Below are 15,779 nucleotides of genomic sequence, written 5' to 3'. Positions count from 1 at the left end.
GATTTATGTGGGCTTTAGGTAGACATGGACACCATTTGTTTTTGGGCTTTTGGGCTTGGGCCCAATTACTTTTTTGGGTTGGGGCTAAAATTGAGCTTGGGCCCAACCTCTTATCTTCAGCCCAAACTTTTCACTGTGAGCTTGAATTCGGTCAAATTTTTTACCAAGCGATTTTAAATACTTGGCTCAATCCAATTTATAACTTAAAATCCAATCGGACATCCAACCGAATTTATCGATCTTGGTCTAATTTTTACCATCGTTGAAGTTGATAAGCCGATTATTGTGATCAAATAGTTGGATGGAAGATACATGACATTTTGTAATTGGACGAAATTTCTTCTCCAACACATATATATCTTCATTTTTTTTTTTTTTTGTCTTTTTTCATTTGCAAAGTTAAAAAGATAGTATCCCTACACAAGTGATATTGATGTAATTGAGTGATATTAAATTAGACTTTTGGATTTAGTGATGATTTAACTTAGAAGATATCATATCTAAATCTATTAAGAAATATGATAAGAGTTCTGTTTAGGTATTCAATAATATGTAAAGTGGAAGATTCAAACCTACTATGATTACTTAGTCAAAGGACATGTCTTATATTAGTTAAACTATATTCGATTTCACAAAATATGTAATAAGTTCCTTAAAGAGAACATCAATATGTTTCACACGTCATATTAAAAAATGTATATGTGGGTAGTATAGGTAGGTTTAAGTTCTTGTGATGATATTTTATTTTGATTTTATTGAATACTCTATATGAATCATGGTTTAAAATTTCCATCGAAATTTCGACATTTCGAAGGCCTTGTTTCTCCCCTACTTTCGACATTTCGAGAAAATTTAATTTTTTTTAATTAACTACGTTAGTTCTGCTCAAATTTTTTTTACAAAGGATTAAACCTATTTAAGTGTTATTTTCTATAATTTATAATTTTTCTCAATTTTTAGCTTTATTTGTTACCCAAAACTTTCATTTCTAAAGGAATTGAATTTCAAAAAACCACAAAAAATAAAATATATTTATTTTTTACCTTATTCAAACTTTTAAATTAATTTTTCACATCATTTCACCACAAAATTGAATTTATGTGATTTTTTCTTTAATACAAAACTTTCATAATTTTCACATCATTTCACTTCCAGATATATTCCTAAACTTTATATTCTTTTGGAATTATTTCCCTTTTTTTTTTTAATTTCTACTCTCGCATCAACATTTACACATACATTTGCAATGCAACATCTAAATATTGTCTTACTTTATCAAAATTTTGATTTTCATCTAAATGTTGTCTTACTTTATCAAAATTATGATTAAAAAATTTCATTATTATCTAATTAAGCCACAAACAAAGTTTCATTAACTAATTATAACAATTTTCATCAATTTTCATAATTTTTTAAATTTTCATTGATATCGATAGTTTCATAAAATTGGGACATTGATATTTTTAAACTTGATAGGAACACCACTTCACGTACAAATAATATTTTGCCAACTGGGAGATTGAATTCTAGATTACAAATTTTGATATGATGTATGTAATTACAAATAAAATAATGCAATATTTCAATTATGGACGAATATAACTTTGTTAAGGAAGTCCATTGATTTGACCCCTTTTATGTTTATTTTTCTTCAATGTAAGCTCATGTTATATTATTATTTATTCTTTCTATTACATAAAGAATTATCTTGTATGTGTTTAGGGCCAGAGGTTTTTCTCCCAGTTTTTATATATATTGTGCCTCTGATTCTCATAAATATATACAAAAGCTAAGGCCAATTACTTTTCTTTTCTTGTTCTCCTATTGCCTTTCATTTTGTTAAAATGATATCAGAGCCCACGTCAAACGACTGAGGGTCTTCAATTTTTTTCCGTTCTTTCGTTGTCTTCCACTTATTGCTATCCAGTTTATGAGCATTCAATCGTCTACAATGAGAACTGAGGAGTCAAAGGCGTTGACTTCATCTTTTTCACATATGTTTGAGTACAATTGCTTTAAATGGGTATGATCTTTACAGTATCTCTAATCAAAACCTCCTTCTGAATTTCTCACCGTTGAAGAAGAGACAGATACGACTTTGTCATCATCTACTCGAACTTAGATTCCCAATTTTGCTTATAAAAAATGGAAGTGTCAAGCTTGCCTTATTTCCTCATGGCTGCTTGGATCGATGAACGAAGATGTGTTGAATCACATGTTTAGCGGTCATTCAACCAAAGATATTTGGGCCACCGTTCAAGGTATCAACTACGCTCGATGTCTTGCTCCAGCTATGAAATTCAAAAGAAAACTTCATAACATGAAGAAGTGAGCTAAGCCTATAAAAGAATACTTCCTGAAGATTCAACAATGTTTGGATACTCTTGCAGTTGTTGGTAAGCCTATATCCAAGGATGATCACATATTATACATTCTAGCTAGGTTAGGTTTTGATCATGAATTCATGATCTCTGTTATTTCTGCTAGAACTGATTCCGCCTCTATCCAATATATCATTTCTTTGTTTCTTACTCAGGAATCTAGAAATGAAAGTAAGATTAGTCCTGGAGGAGCTTTGCCATCAACTAATCTTATGTCACATAATTCAGAAAAGGATGGCAAACAGTCCATGAAAACAAATACTTCTCATCAATCTGGTTCGAGTAGTTAGAGGGGTCATGGAGGTGGTCAAAACAGGGGATAGTGAAGGCTTTTAAAAACCATGCAAAAGCGAAATCGGATCCCAATTTTAATTTTTCACAGAAACATAAAATTACAGAGATGAAAAATGTTTTGCATTCAAGAAAAAAAACATGCATAAATAAAAGAGAATAGAGAGGAAATTAGGGTTTTTAAAGAAAACATACCATTGAAGTCACAAAGTTCTTCACAGTTCCTCTCTTTCAAATTGCACCAAAAACAACGAACATCTAGAAACAGACAGCACCAATCGAAAACCTTTGTATTCTCCTTTGAGGTGAGAATCCACAAGAGTTTGTGGGCTTTATAATTAATTTTTGGGGGAGGGATAGAGAGTTTTTTAGAGGAAGCTTTTGCTCAGAGATTAATTTGGGAAGTCGTAGGAGAAAAAATCATAAACCTTCTTATTGGTGTTGACAATCAACAAGCGGAAGCAATTAGGATCTTAAGCACTCTAATTCTATTAATTTTAGCAACCATCATAACTAAGAAATAGGATTTCTGAGATTATCTTTGAAGAACTCTTCAATCCTTCAATTCCAGCTTGAATTCTATTTCGAACAAGTTATAGACTACCATTTGATCTTCCCTACTATCCTCTAGGACCTTAGATTGGATTATGGGATCCAAAATGAGTTGAATTTTTAGGAAAAATGAGAAGTTTATGGTTTGATGTCCAAGAGTTGAAGAACACCTCATTCACTCAAAATCTCAGCATTTCATTTTTAATATTGCATGAATTTCTCAGCTGAATAAGATGATATATGTTAAAAAAAACATCCATGTAATCAAATTACATGGTCAATTGATACCAAAACTCTTTAATAGATAATGGAATAAGAGGTGGAAAAGGAAGTGGAAGAAGTGGGGAAAAACCCACTAACTTCCAATTTTTAATTTTAAAATTAATTTTCTTTAAAACCAAATAATTTAAAATTAATAAAAAAAAATTAATTAATTTAATATAAAATTAATTGAAAAAATTAATTTTATATATTTAATTAATTTTAAATCATTAATTGAACAACTTTAATTAATTAATATAATTTAATATCAAATATTAAACCACCAATTCCTAATACATGAATCTCTATTCATGTAATTAGTGTTTAAATCATATTGAAATATTATTTATTTCTCCAATTTCATTTCATTAAATGCTTAATTATATTATATATAATTACAAAATCCCTTTAAACGAATTTGAATGTTTCAAATTTTTCGTCATGTTATTCTAAGGTTTAGTTCGTTCGTGAGCTAGTAAGATAACCTAATGGACCTACAGATCATGAGATCCAACAATCCGAAATTAATCGGCTAAACTCTTTAAACAGAATTAATCAACATTCATTAACTATCGAGTCACTCCATTAAAACCTAGTAGTCGCACTCCCCTCACTATAGATATATTTCTGTATATTTTATATAACCATAATCAATATGCCAACCCTTCATAGGTTAATAACGAATGGGTTAAAAGTTTTTACCCCCGAAATTATATTTTGTTCCTTAAGTCCCATTTATCCTATAATGAACAATTGATTTGTGATCCAATCACCAAACCGAGTCCCTCTTAAGCCATTGGGAGGGTGGCGCCCCTTGTTCAAGAACCGGAGTCAGTACTTAAGAGAACAACCTTTCTACTATCCCTAAAAGTGGGTAGCAATGAATTCCGTCTTGCACCCTATGTCTCCAGCTATTTACCCGGTCTTATCCCTGAAATGGGGGGCTTATTGAGCCGGCGATGTTGAACCAACCTCAACTATGAAAATCTAAGGATAATCCCGAATAAACAGGAGTTCATAGTTAGCTCAGAATTAAGGTCAAGTTACCTAGGTCATCACTTTGAAATAATTAATCTTAAATAGTAAACAACATTATAAAGTAAGAGTGACTTGTTTCTTGGTCCGGTCTTATACAAACTTTGTACATGACACTCCCACTCGTATGTCTTCGCATGAACGATTAAGGATTATATCATTTGTACTAAATACAAAGTGGGTTACATCCAATAGTGTCCCTAGAATAAGGTACCCAACCTTATCCGTATACTATAAACCGTTTTGTTACGAACTTCATCCACTCTTGTGTCTCCATATAAAGTCCAAATACTCATGTAATAGTCATGGATCTTCGTTTATTAGATTTAGGTTTTTTCTAAAATAAAATGAGCAATTCATACATTTAATAACAACTTCATTGAATAAACCTCCATAACATCTTTATTAATAATAGAATAAGTTTACTTTTACAAACTGCGAGTTTTAGGACATACCAAATATAATATACATTTAACCTATAGTTTATATTATTTCAAATATAATATAACCTATAGTTTGAAATTCTCTTTATATGGTTATTTAATATTAATCAAATTCATATTAAATTTAACCTATAGTTTTTATATGAATCCAATTCATTTAATTAGTATTTGAATCATATTCAAATATTTATTTCAGATTAAACTTTATATTATAATGTATCAAATACATTATATTAACTGTACATATATAATCAATTCATATTAATTATATCATATATAATTAATTCCCTCAATTAATTTAAACAATTCAAATTAACCCAAAATTAATTTGATTCTTAATAATCCTAGTTGAGCTACTGAGGTGACCTTATGGACTTATAGATTGAAGTTCTAATGGTACTTGGCTAATTAACTAAACTCTTTAATTAAATTACCCAACTCCCATTAACTGTTGATCACTCTACTAAATACCGGTAGCTACACTCTCCGCACTACAAATGTAATTTTGTGTCCATTGGATATAACTAATCAACGGTGTGCTGACACTTCACAAATTGCTCATAAGTACAACTGGGCCAAAATTACCGTTTTCCCCCTATAGTTACATCTAACTTCTTAAATACCATTGATCTCTCTAATGAACAGTAAGTCATAGTCCAACTATGATAAAACCCTGTCAAGGCAGGAGAGAGTGTGGCGCTACATTGTTCAAACCCCAGAATCAGTCCTTAGGGAAACAATTTCTCTACTTTCTCTAACTATAGAGAGGAAGTGAATTTCTTCTTGTGTAGCTGCGTTCTCAACTCCCCAATCAGACGGATCCCCAAAATGATAGGCATATTGAGTCGGCGACACTGGGCACTCTCACCCATGCAGATCAAAGGATAGCCTTCATAGGCAGAAGTTCACAACTCATTCGAGATTCAGGTCAAGTCACCTATTATCATCTTGGTGAAATATAAGCCTCTTCTATCAATGGTGTTATATAGTGAAACTAGCCATTCCATTGCCTGGTCTTATACAATTGTATAAAACATTCCCGCTCACATATCTTCACATGAATGATCAGGATCAGATCATTTGTAGTACTTTATAAAAATTATAACATCTATAAACTGGGTCATTTTCATAGTGACACTAAGATAAGATACCCAACCTTATCCATTTACTACAGACCGTTTAGGTTGTATCTTAACAATAATCCACTTGTATGTCTCTGTAGATATATTTAAGTTACAGAAGACAACTTTGGATCTTAGTTTATTGGTTTTGTGCATTAATGCTACTAAATTTTATTAAATAGATAAATTTTTTGTACATTACAATTATAAACTATAGAACCCACGAGATTTTGGACATTAACCCCAAGAGACGCTCCAACTAGAATATTCAAAACAAGCCTTATTATCAAATTTGTACTAAATTTTTGCATAATGTAGATAGATACTTTATTCAATAACTTCCTCATCGGGCAACCTCGTCATCATCAGGTTATTTTAATAATAATGTCTCTCTGACTTCTACTAATAATTTCTCTTTTATGTCAGCTATGATTTCCTCACCTGATCTGAATGTGGAGAGCAAGTGGTATCCTGACTTCAGTGCTGTGAATCATCTAACAAATAACCTCAATAACCTATCTATTGGATTTGAGTAGGGAAGTGAAAGTCAAATCTATACAACAAATGGATTAGGTTGGTGGATTCTTTACTATGGTTATGCTTCCTTTCTTTCCTCAAATTCATGTTCCTTCAATTACAAAAAATCTAGTTAGTGTTTCTCAATATAACATTGTGTGTGTGTGTGTGTGTGTGAGTGACGACCCGACTTCCTAGGACTCAAGCTAGGTCGTTACTATACATATGCATGCATGGAATTTAAAATGACACATTTTCGTAGCAAAATAAATGCCAAATAAATAAAGTCAATTAAAAGATTTCATTAAAACTAGATAATAAAAATCCAAGTAACAAGGTACTCATAACCATGAAAACGAATCTAGAAAACTACAAGTGTAGAAATGAATACCAAAACGAAGAGTTCTAAACATCAAGACTAAAATTGAAAGCATGAAAAGAAATCTTGAAAACATGCGCAGAAGCATAAGACGGGTCTTAATGGCTCGATCACAGATTCTACTTGTCATTCGCCAGCGTGTCCTTACCCTTACCTGAAAAATAAACATAAAAAGGATGAGTATAAAATACTCAATAAGTAACCCCACCACTGGGGTTAGGCTAAGAACTTATATCCAATAAATGCTACAAGAATTAGAACTCTACACTAGTAGTACCAGAAGAGTTCTATTAACTGGCTCACTCTTTTACCTTTCCCTTACACGTGCGTCACTTTCACACACATTAAGTCCGATTTACATCTCTTTCATATACATTAAATCCTCTAGGACTGCATCACTTTCATACACCCCAGGTCTTGTCTATGAATGCAAGGATGTGCACCTCTTTCGTACACATGGTTATGTATACACATAACCCATTGAGCGTGCACCTTTCTCGTACACCTCAACCTCTCTAGGTATGTATCACATTCATACATACAGGCCCTAGTACATCTCTTCATGCACTAGTGCCCCTAGACATGCATCACTTTCATGCGCTCAAATAAATCAAATGTTGGAAAGGAAAGTGATCGCATACAATATCATATTTACATGTAACATTTACCTGTTCACGAGTTCAAGAAAATCTTGTAAATAATGTCATGCAGATTAGTCTAAACAAGCACGTGTAATCTCATAAAAATGAACCGACCCTAGTACATCACTTTCATGCATTGTACTCCTTAAAACATTTACATAATGGATCATTCATAATTTTATGGTAAATCGCACGATATACATTTATAGATCCAAAAACAAATCTTATGAAAACATGTACATCAACATATATCTAATTTCCGTCTAGCGCTATGGAATTTCAGTAGTAGTATCACTTAGCTCATAATTTAGGTGCAAGCTCAATCGTTATGCTAATATACCTCGTAAAATTTCTAAATCATGCTCATACATATAACATGCTTCAAACATATTATCACATGCTCATATATTCTTTCTAAACAGTTCATTCAATCTCAGAATCAACAAAATTATCCTTAATCTTATCGCCCGACACAAAGGTGGTTCCAATAGTAAGATTACTTACCTCGATGTCAAGCTTCACAACTAATCAGGCAACCAAAATAATACAACAACTTAAGGTAACGATCCTATCACAGGAATACAACCATTCAATTTCAGCCCAAACAACTAAATTCAAATCCTTAGACTCAAATCCAAAATACCCAATCCACAACAACCCGCAATGATAACCAAAATTTAAATGTCCAAAAGCTTACCCAAAGAAGAAACCACTTCCAACTTTCCTTGATGGCACCCCTTTTACTTCCAAACTTTTCTAAAACTCGATCAAAATCCAAACAAAAGTGAATAAAAATATTGAAGCACAACATTAAGGCCAGTAGATCCAATTCGAGAAAAGAAACACCAACTTACCCAAATCCAACAGATTCGCCGGCAACCACGATGGCGGTAGGGGCTGGGCGACATGGAGGAGAACGGACCAACGGTTGGCCGGACGAAGGAGCGGCGACGAATCTGGACGAGCGGCAGTTATTAATCTCTCATAAAATCTATAATGTTTAATATAAATCTAATTCATATTATATTTTAACCTATAGTTTTTATATGTATCAAATTCATATAAATTTATATTTGAATTATATTCAAATATTTATTTCCTCTCAAAATAAACTATATATTATAATGTATCAAATACATTATATTAATTATATCACATATAATTAACTTAAATTTATTATATCATATATAATTAATTCACTCAATTAATTTGAACAATTCAAATTAATCCAATATTTAATTCTTAATTATCATATTAATTTGAACAATTCAAATTACTCCAAAACTTAATTCTTAACTATCCCAATTGAGCTGTTGAGAGGACCTTATGGACCTATAAATTGAAGCTCGAATGGTACTTGAATAATTAATTAAACTCTTTTCATCAAATTATCCAACATCTATTAACTGTCAATCCCTCCATTAAAGATCGACAACTGCATTCTTCGCACTACAGATATTTTTCTATGTCTACTGAATATAACCAGTCAACAACGCGATGACTCTTCCCAAATTATTTGTAAGTACAACTAGGCCAAATTTACCATTTTGCCCTTGTAGTTATATTTAACTCCTTAAGTACCATTGATCCCTCTAATGAATAGTAAGTCATAGTTCAACTATGACCAAACCTCTCTCAGATCAAAAGAGTGTGTGGCGCCACATTGTTCGAGCCCTGGAATCAACCCTTAAGGGAGCAATTAATCTACTTACCCTGACATTAGAGAAGGAGTTAATTTTATTTTGTGTAGTTGTGTTCCCAGCTTTCCAACCAGATAAATCCTCAAAATGGTAGGCATAGTGTGCCGAAAAACTAGCCACTCTCATCCATACAAATCAAAGGACCGTCTTCATAGACAGGAGTTCACAACTTACTCAGGATTTAGGTCATGTCACCTATGGTCATCCTAGTGAAATGTAAGTCTCTACTATTAACAATGTTATATAATGAGACTACTCATTTCATGGTCCGATCTTATACAAACCCTTTTTGTATAGAACACCCCCACTCACATACCTCTACATAAATGATAAGGATTACATCATTTGTAGAATTTTACAACAATTGTAACATCTACAAAGTGGGTCGTATTTGTAGTGTCACCAGGATAAGGTACCCAGCCTTATCCATCTACTACAGATTATTTAGGTTATCACTTAAACACGATCTACTTTTATGTTTCTACATACATGTTTAAGCTACAGAAAATAACCTTTGATGTATGCTTATTGGTTTTGTGGGTGAATGCTACTAAATGTCAAATAAAATACCTCAGATTTTGTTAAATAAATAAACTGTTTGTACAATACAATTACAAACTATGGGACCCATGAGATTTAGGGCATGAACCTTAACAAAGGAAGCTCTCAAACATTCTCACTAGAAGAAAGCTATGGAGGATGAGTATAATGCTTTGTTGAAAAATAGGACTTGGATATTAGTTCTTAAGCTTGTTGATAAAAAGATTGTTGGTTATAAATGGGTGTTTAAAATTAAATGAAAGTCAGCTGACTCTATTTCTAGATATAAGGCTTGGTTACTAGCCAAGGATTTCATCAAACTCCTAATATTGATTATGCTGAGAAATTTAGTCTTGTTAAGCCTATCACTATTTAGATTCTCTTAACCCTTGCTCTTATAAAATGATGGACTATTTATCAGCTTGTTGTTAATAATGCTTTTCTTCATGGTTATCTCCAAGAGTCTATTTACATGGAACAACCCCTGGGTTTTAGAGTAACTGGTTCTCAACCTTGGTTTTTATCTAATAAAAGCTCTTTATGGCTTGAAATAGGCCCCATGTGCCTGGTATGAGTGGTTGATTTCATGCTACATCATCTTAGGTTTTGAACTTCTCAGGCTAACAGTTCTCTACTGCTTTGTATTAACTCTACTAGTTGTTGTTATAATTTAATATATGTTGCTAATATTATTGTTACGAGTAGCTCGTCTCATTAATTTTATGGTTTAGTTCAATCTCTGCATTCCACTTTTTCCTTGAAAGACCTTGGTCAGCTTAACTATTTTCTTGGGATTGAGATATCTTATCCTACAACTGAAGGTATGTTTCTTTCTCAATCTAAGTACATTTTGGATCTATTACATCATACCCAGATGGCTGAGGCTAAACCGATCACCACTCTTATGGTAAGGATCCTATACCATTTGTTTATCAAGGTGAGAAATTTGATGATCCACATACATATCGAAGTGTCATTGGTGCTTTGTAATATGTTACTCTTTCACATCCAGAAATCTCTTATAGTGTTAACAAAGCATGTCAATTCATGCATTCACCAACTATTTTCCACTGGCAATTGGTTAAATGTATCTTGCGTTATTTGAAGGGTGCTTTATCTCATGGCTTATTGCTTTATGGGACTACTCATTTAATGCTCCATGGTTTTGCTAATGTTGATTGGGCATCGAATCCTGATGATCAAAAATCAACTTCTGGGTTTTGTGTTTTCTTTGGTGGGAACCTGGTTACTTGGGTTCCAAGAAGTAGTCAATTATATCTCGTTCCAACATGAAGGCCGAATATCGGTATCTTGCCCTTGTGGCTACTAAAATGGTTGTGGATTCGTTCCCTTTTAACGAAACTTTGTATTGATTTATCTCACCCTCCTATTTTGTGTTGTGACAATCTCAGTGCAGTGCATTTGCTTGTAAATTCTTTCTTACACTCTGAAACAAAATATGTTGAACTTGATATATATATTCTGTTTATGATCTTGTTTTCAAGTAGAAGATTCAGATCTGTCACCTTCATGCATTTGAACCAATATTTAATGCTCTCGCCAAGTCATTGTCCGCTGTTAGCTTTTCCACACTAAAGAGCAAGCTAATTGTTGTCGTTGCACCTGCCATCGATTTGCAGAGGTGTTAAGGAAGCCCATTAATTCGACCCTTTTATATTTATTTTTCCTCAATGTAAGCCTATGTTATAAGGGTCCAATATTAACAAATTTTCTTACTCCTTATTATTTCTGTTACATGAGGAATTATCTTGTATGTGTATTTAGGGCAAGAGTTTTTCGTCCTAGCCTTTATATATATTGTGCCTCTGATTCTCATAAATATATACAAAAGCTTTGGTTTTCTCTTGCTCCAATGACCTTCCTTTTCTCGTTCTCCTATTTCTTTTCATTTTGTTAAAACTCTTTTCTTTTAACCCTGTGTTTTTATAGTTGAAAGATATATAAATAAAAAAAAAAAAGTAAAATAAAGCTAAAAGGTAAAACTTTGTCATTCTCAATGTTACCTAAGTATTCGTTAGCCATATACTAACCATAATCATGATTTAATACGATGTAGTAAATGAGAGTAACTTAATTGAATAAAATAAGGTAACATAGATTTCAAATCTTAATTTCACTTGTTGACTTCGTCAATTTGATATCAAAGATTGATCGTATAAGTTTTTATGTCAATTGAGCTTTGATCACTTTGACAATGTTGAAAATTTTAATATCGGTTTGGTATAATTCATATTTTTAATTTTCAAACTTAAAATTAGAAAAATATCAAAATACTCTAAATTAATTTAATTAATTAAGCTTTGTGTTATTTTATGTTATACATTGTCACGATAATGTGATTGGCTGATTTTATTATAGGAAAAACTTGTCCAACATGTTTCACAACATGTCTTTGTATTATGTTATAGTCACAACATGTTTTATATCGTGGAGTTTCTGCCTGGACATTTCTTTTTTATATATTGATATGTATGGTGCATAGTTATTTGTGTACGTTCCCGTCCTTAATGACACGTCTTTCAACATGTCAAGGACATTGCTCCGTGACTTGTAATAGATTTTACAAATTTTTCCTTATTTATCAACAGGATTCTACAAATTTCACGGGCTATTATTTGTTTTCCTTCGGAGATTATTTATTCTTTCCTTAAAGTTCTTCTCAAATCTAGCTATTATACACACACGCATATATATAAGTAATGTATCAATAATATATTATTACTAATCATTAAAAAATTATTTCAAGTATATCAATAGAGTATAAGTAGTATATCAACACTCATTCTAAATTCATCTTAAGTTTAACATCGTTGTATTGACAATATATCAATTATCTTATCAAAAAATAGTACATCAAATTATATTTATGCTAAATTAAATATCAATCACTACAAGAAAAAAGCTTTCTACGGATGCATAATTTCAGCGTCGGAAGAAAGTGGTCAGGAGAACAAGCATTCTCCATCGGATATTTAGGCGTTGGAAGGTTTGAAATAACTCCCGACGCTGTATAATGGGCGTCGGAAGATAGGTAGAATCTTTGATGTCGTATCCTTACCCATCGGCAGATCCCGAAACAAATGTAATTTTAGAGGAACTGCCGACAGTATAAAAGGGGCGTCGGAAGATAGCATATCTCTCGATTGGTTAAATGAGCATCAGTAGATGTTTTATAAAACCCTCATATTTTCCTCCATCAATTTTATTCCCTTTATCGTGTGCCTAGTCTCTCCCTCATTTTCCATATCTGCCTTTAGCCTTTCCTCGTCCATCGTACTCAGCCTCACGTCCGCCATCGTGTTTCTCATCTCTCCCTCATTTTCCAGATCTGCCTCTAACCCTTCCTCATCCGTCACATTCAACGTCCTGCCGCCTGCCGTGTTTTCTTCTCTTTTTCTCTCCTTTTTCCTCCTTCAGACCCTCCTTTCTACGGAGGAGCTCGCCATTTTAGGTCTCTCCTCTTCCTCTCTCTATTTCTGTTGGTTGTCTATTTGTTTTAAGAACATGTTTCTAGTGAAAATCTTTCTGGGGTTTTGATTTCATCTTTTTCTGCGGGAATTTCATGTTCCTTTTTTGAGTTAACAATTATGGGTCTGATTAATAGTGGAGGATTATAGACTTAAAAGTATGATTCGAATGTTAATTCAGCAATAACTTTCAATGAAGGGGAAGATTGATGGAGAATATGTTTACCCATTTTTTGTTGTCCCTAGCGGCTTTAGAACTCCCTCAGCGGTCACCCGTTTCAGGTCTTGTTTGCCACCATTTCAGCTTTTTCTTGGCCACCAGTGGGTACCTTAATATCATTTTAGGTAATGTTGGAGATTTTGAGGTGCTCTTGAAGTATCAACCCGAAAATCATGCCAACATAATGCGACTCATGTGAACAGCTACTTATATATTTCATGGAGTATCTATATAGCTAGGGTGATTTCAACGTTATGTTTTTTTTTTTTTTATTATTGGAAATTTTATGCTTTTATGGAATACTTAGGTGATATATTGTATGGATGTTTACAATGGTATGAAGAGACATCATTGTGAACTAAAAGGTTGATTTCAATGTTATCAACAAATTTTTGCTTTATAAAATTAATATTTATATAACATTATTAAATTATGAAGACCATAATTAAAAAAAATGAAAATGTCAATAGAAGTCCCAACGAGTGAAAGACCTTCGGAGGACACATTATCTCCCGACACGTCATTGGTAGGTTACGCAAGTTAAAAGTTTGGTGTGTTTGTGGATATTTACCGACCGGTCAAAGAAGTCGTTGGGAGAACACCTATCCACCAACAGCGTAAACTGACCGTTGGGAGATTATAGTTGTCGATGGCATACATACACCATCGAAAGTTTATTCTAACTGTTGATGGGCTACTTCCGTCTCTCCCGAGGCGTTACTCCCGGTAAACTCCCGACATGTTTTGTCATTGGTAGAGCTTCTCCCAATGTGGTTTCTAGTGTCTGCTGACGGTTTTTCACGTTGGGAGAAGGTTCATTTCTTGTAGTGCAAGTACAACATTGGTGTAATATAGTAGTATTGCAATGTCAATTCAAAATTCATTTCAAGTATGATATTGGTGTAGTATAAGTGTATCAGTATCTTTTAAAAGCTAACCACCCGTTCAAATGAAAAAAGATTTCAAGTATAACATTAGTGTATAAATAATTTATCGATACACATTATTCAAAATCGTTACCAACAAGACGAATTGAATCATCGTAATTGAACTATGATGTACTAGAAACATAATGTACTCTAAAACAAAAGAAACAATATTCAAATTAACCCATGAATGATGACAAAGGCATGAATAAAAAGATTCAAATACGTACTTCGGTCGGCTACTGGTCTTTCAGATCTAAGTTATTTAAAGATCATGACCCCTCCACCATTGCCTTGAACATTGTTGTATTCATGTAATCAAGGCCAAAATTCCGTCTCATGAAGTTGGTATTAGAGTTGGTTGTCGGAGTTTGTCGTTGAAGGTGGTTGTCGAAGCCTCAAGTTGGTCGTCGGCGTTGCTCGTTCAAAGGTGATCATCGAATGTGGTTTTCATCGGAGTTTGTAGTCGGAGGTGGTTATTAGAGCCTACGAAGGTGATTGTTGGAGTTGGTCATTGGAGTTTGTTGTTAGAGCCAATTGGTCGTCGGAGTTGGTAGCGTGAAGGTTATTGTCAGAGTTGGGTCACCGGAGGTGGTTGTCAAAGGCCATAATTGATTGTTGGAGTTGGTCGTCAGAGCTATGGATTTCTTCGTCGGAATTGTCATCGGAAGTGGTTGTTGGAGCCCGAAATTGGTCACCGGAGTTGTCAACGGAGGTGGTTGTCGGAGCCCGAAGTTAGTTGCTGAAGTTGTCATCGGAGGTGGTTGTCGGATCCTGAAGTTAGTTCTCGAAGTGTGGGAATGGCCGATGGGTGAAACTATTTAAAACATGAGAAGGGGGAGTTGGAGTGAGTTGGGATGAGTTGGTAAAATATACCAACTCAACTCCACCAAAGCCAAACAATGAGTTGGTATATTATACAAACTCAACTCACATGTTGGTGAGCCAAACTGACATATGAGTGATACACCAAAAAGAGAGACTAAAATAATAAAAATGAGAATAGGATTTTTTTTTTGTTTGCTATATTTGTAAATATAAAAAGAAAATTATTACTAAGTTTACAATTTTTTTTTCTTGCCATTCTTGCAACTGTCCAAAACTAAATATCCATAAATATATAACTAAACATACATTGAATAACTACATAAACTGAGATTCCAATGGCTAAAAGCTTGCTACCACTTGGCCATCCTGACTTAAAAATAATTTCTCTTAACGGATATAAGTAATAGTTTTAGATTTTAAGTTTGGTATAATTTTTTTTGTATTTATTTATATGATC

This window comes from Benincasa hispida, chromosome 12 (assembly GCF_009727055.1).
Source record: "Benincasa hispida cultivar B227 chromosome 12, ASM972705v1, whole genome shotgun sequence".
Lineage (NCBI taxonomy): Eukaryota > Viridiplantae > Streptophyta > Magnoliopsida > Cucurbitales > Cucurbitaceae > Benincasa > Benincasa hispida.
Note: the sequence above shows the minus strand (reverse complement) of the source record.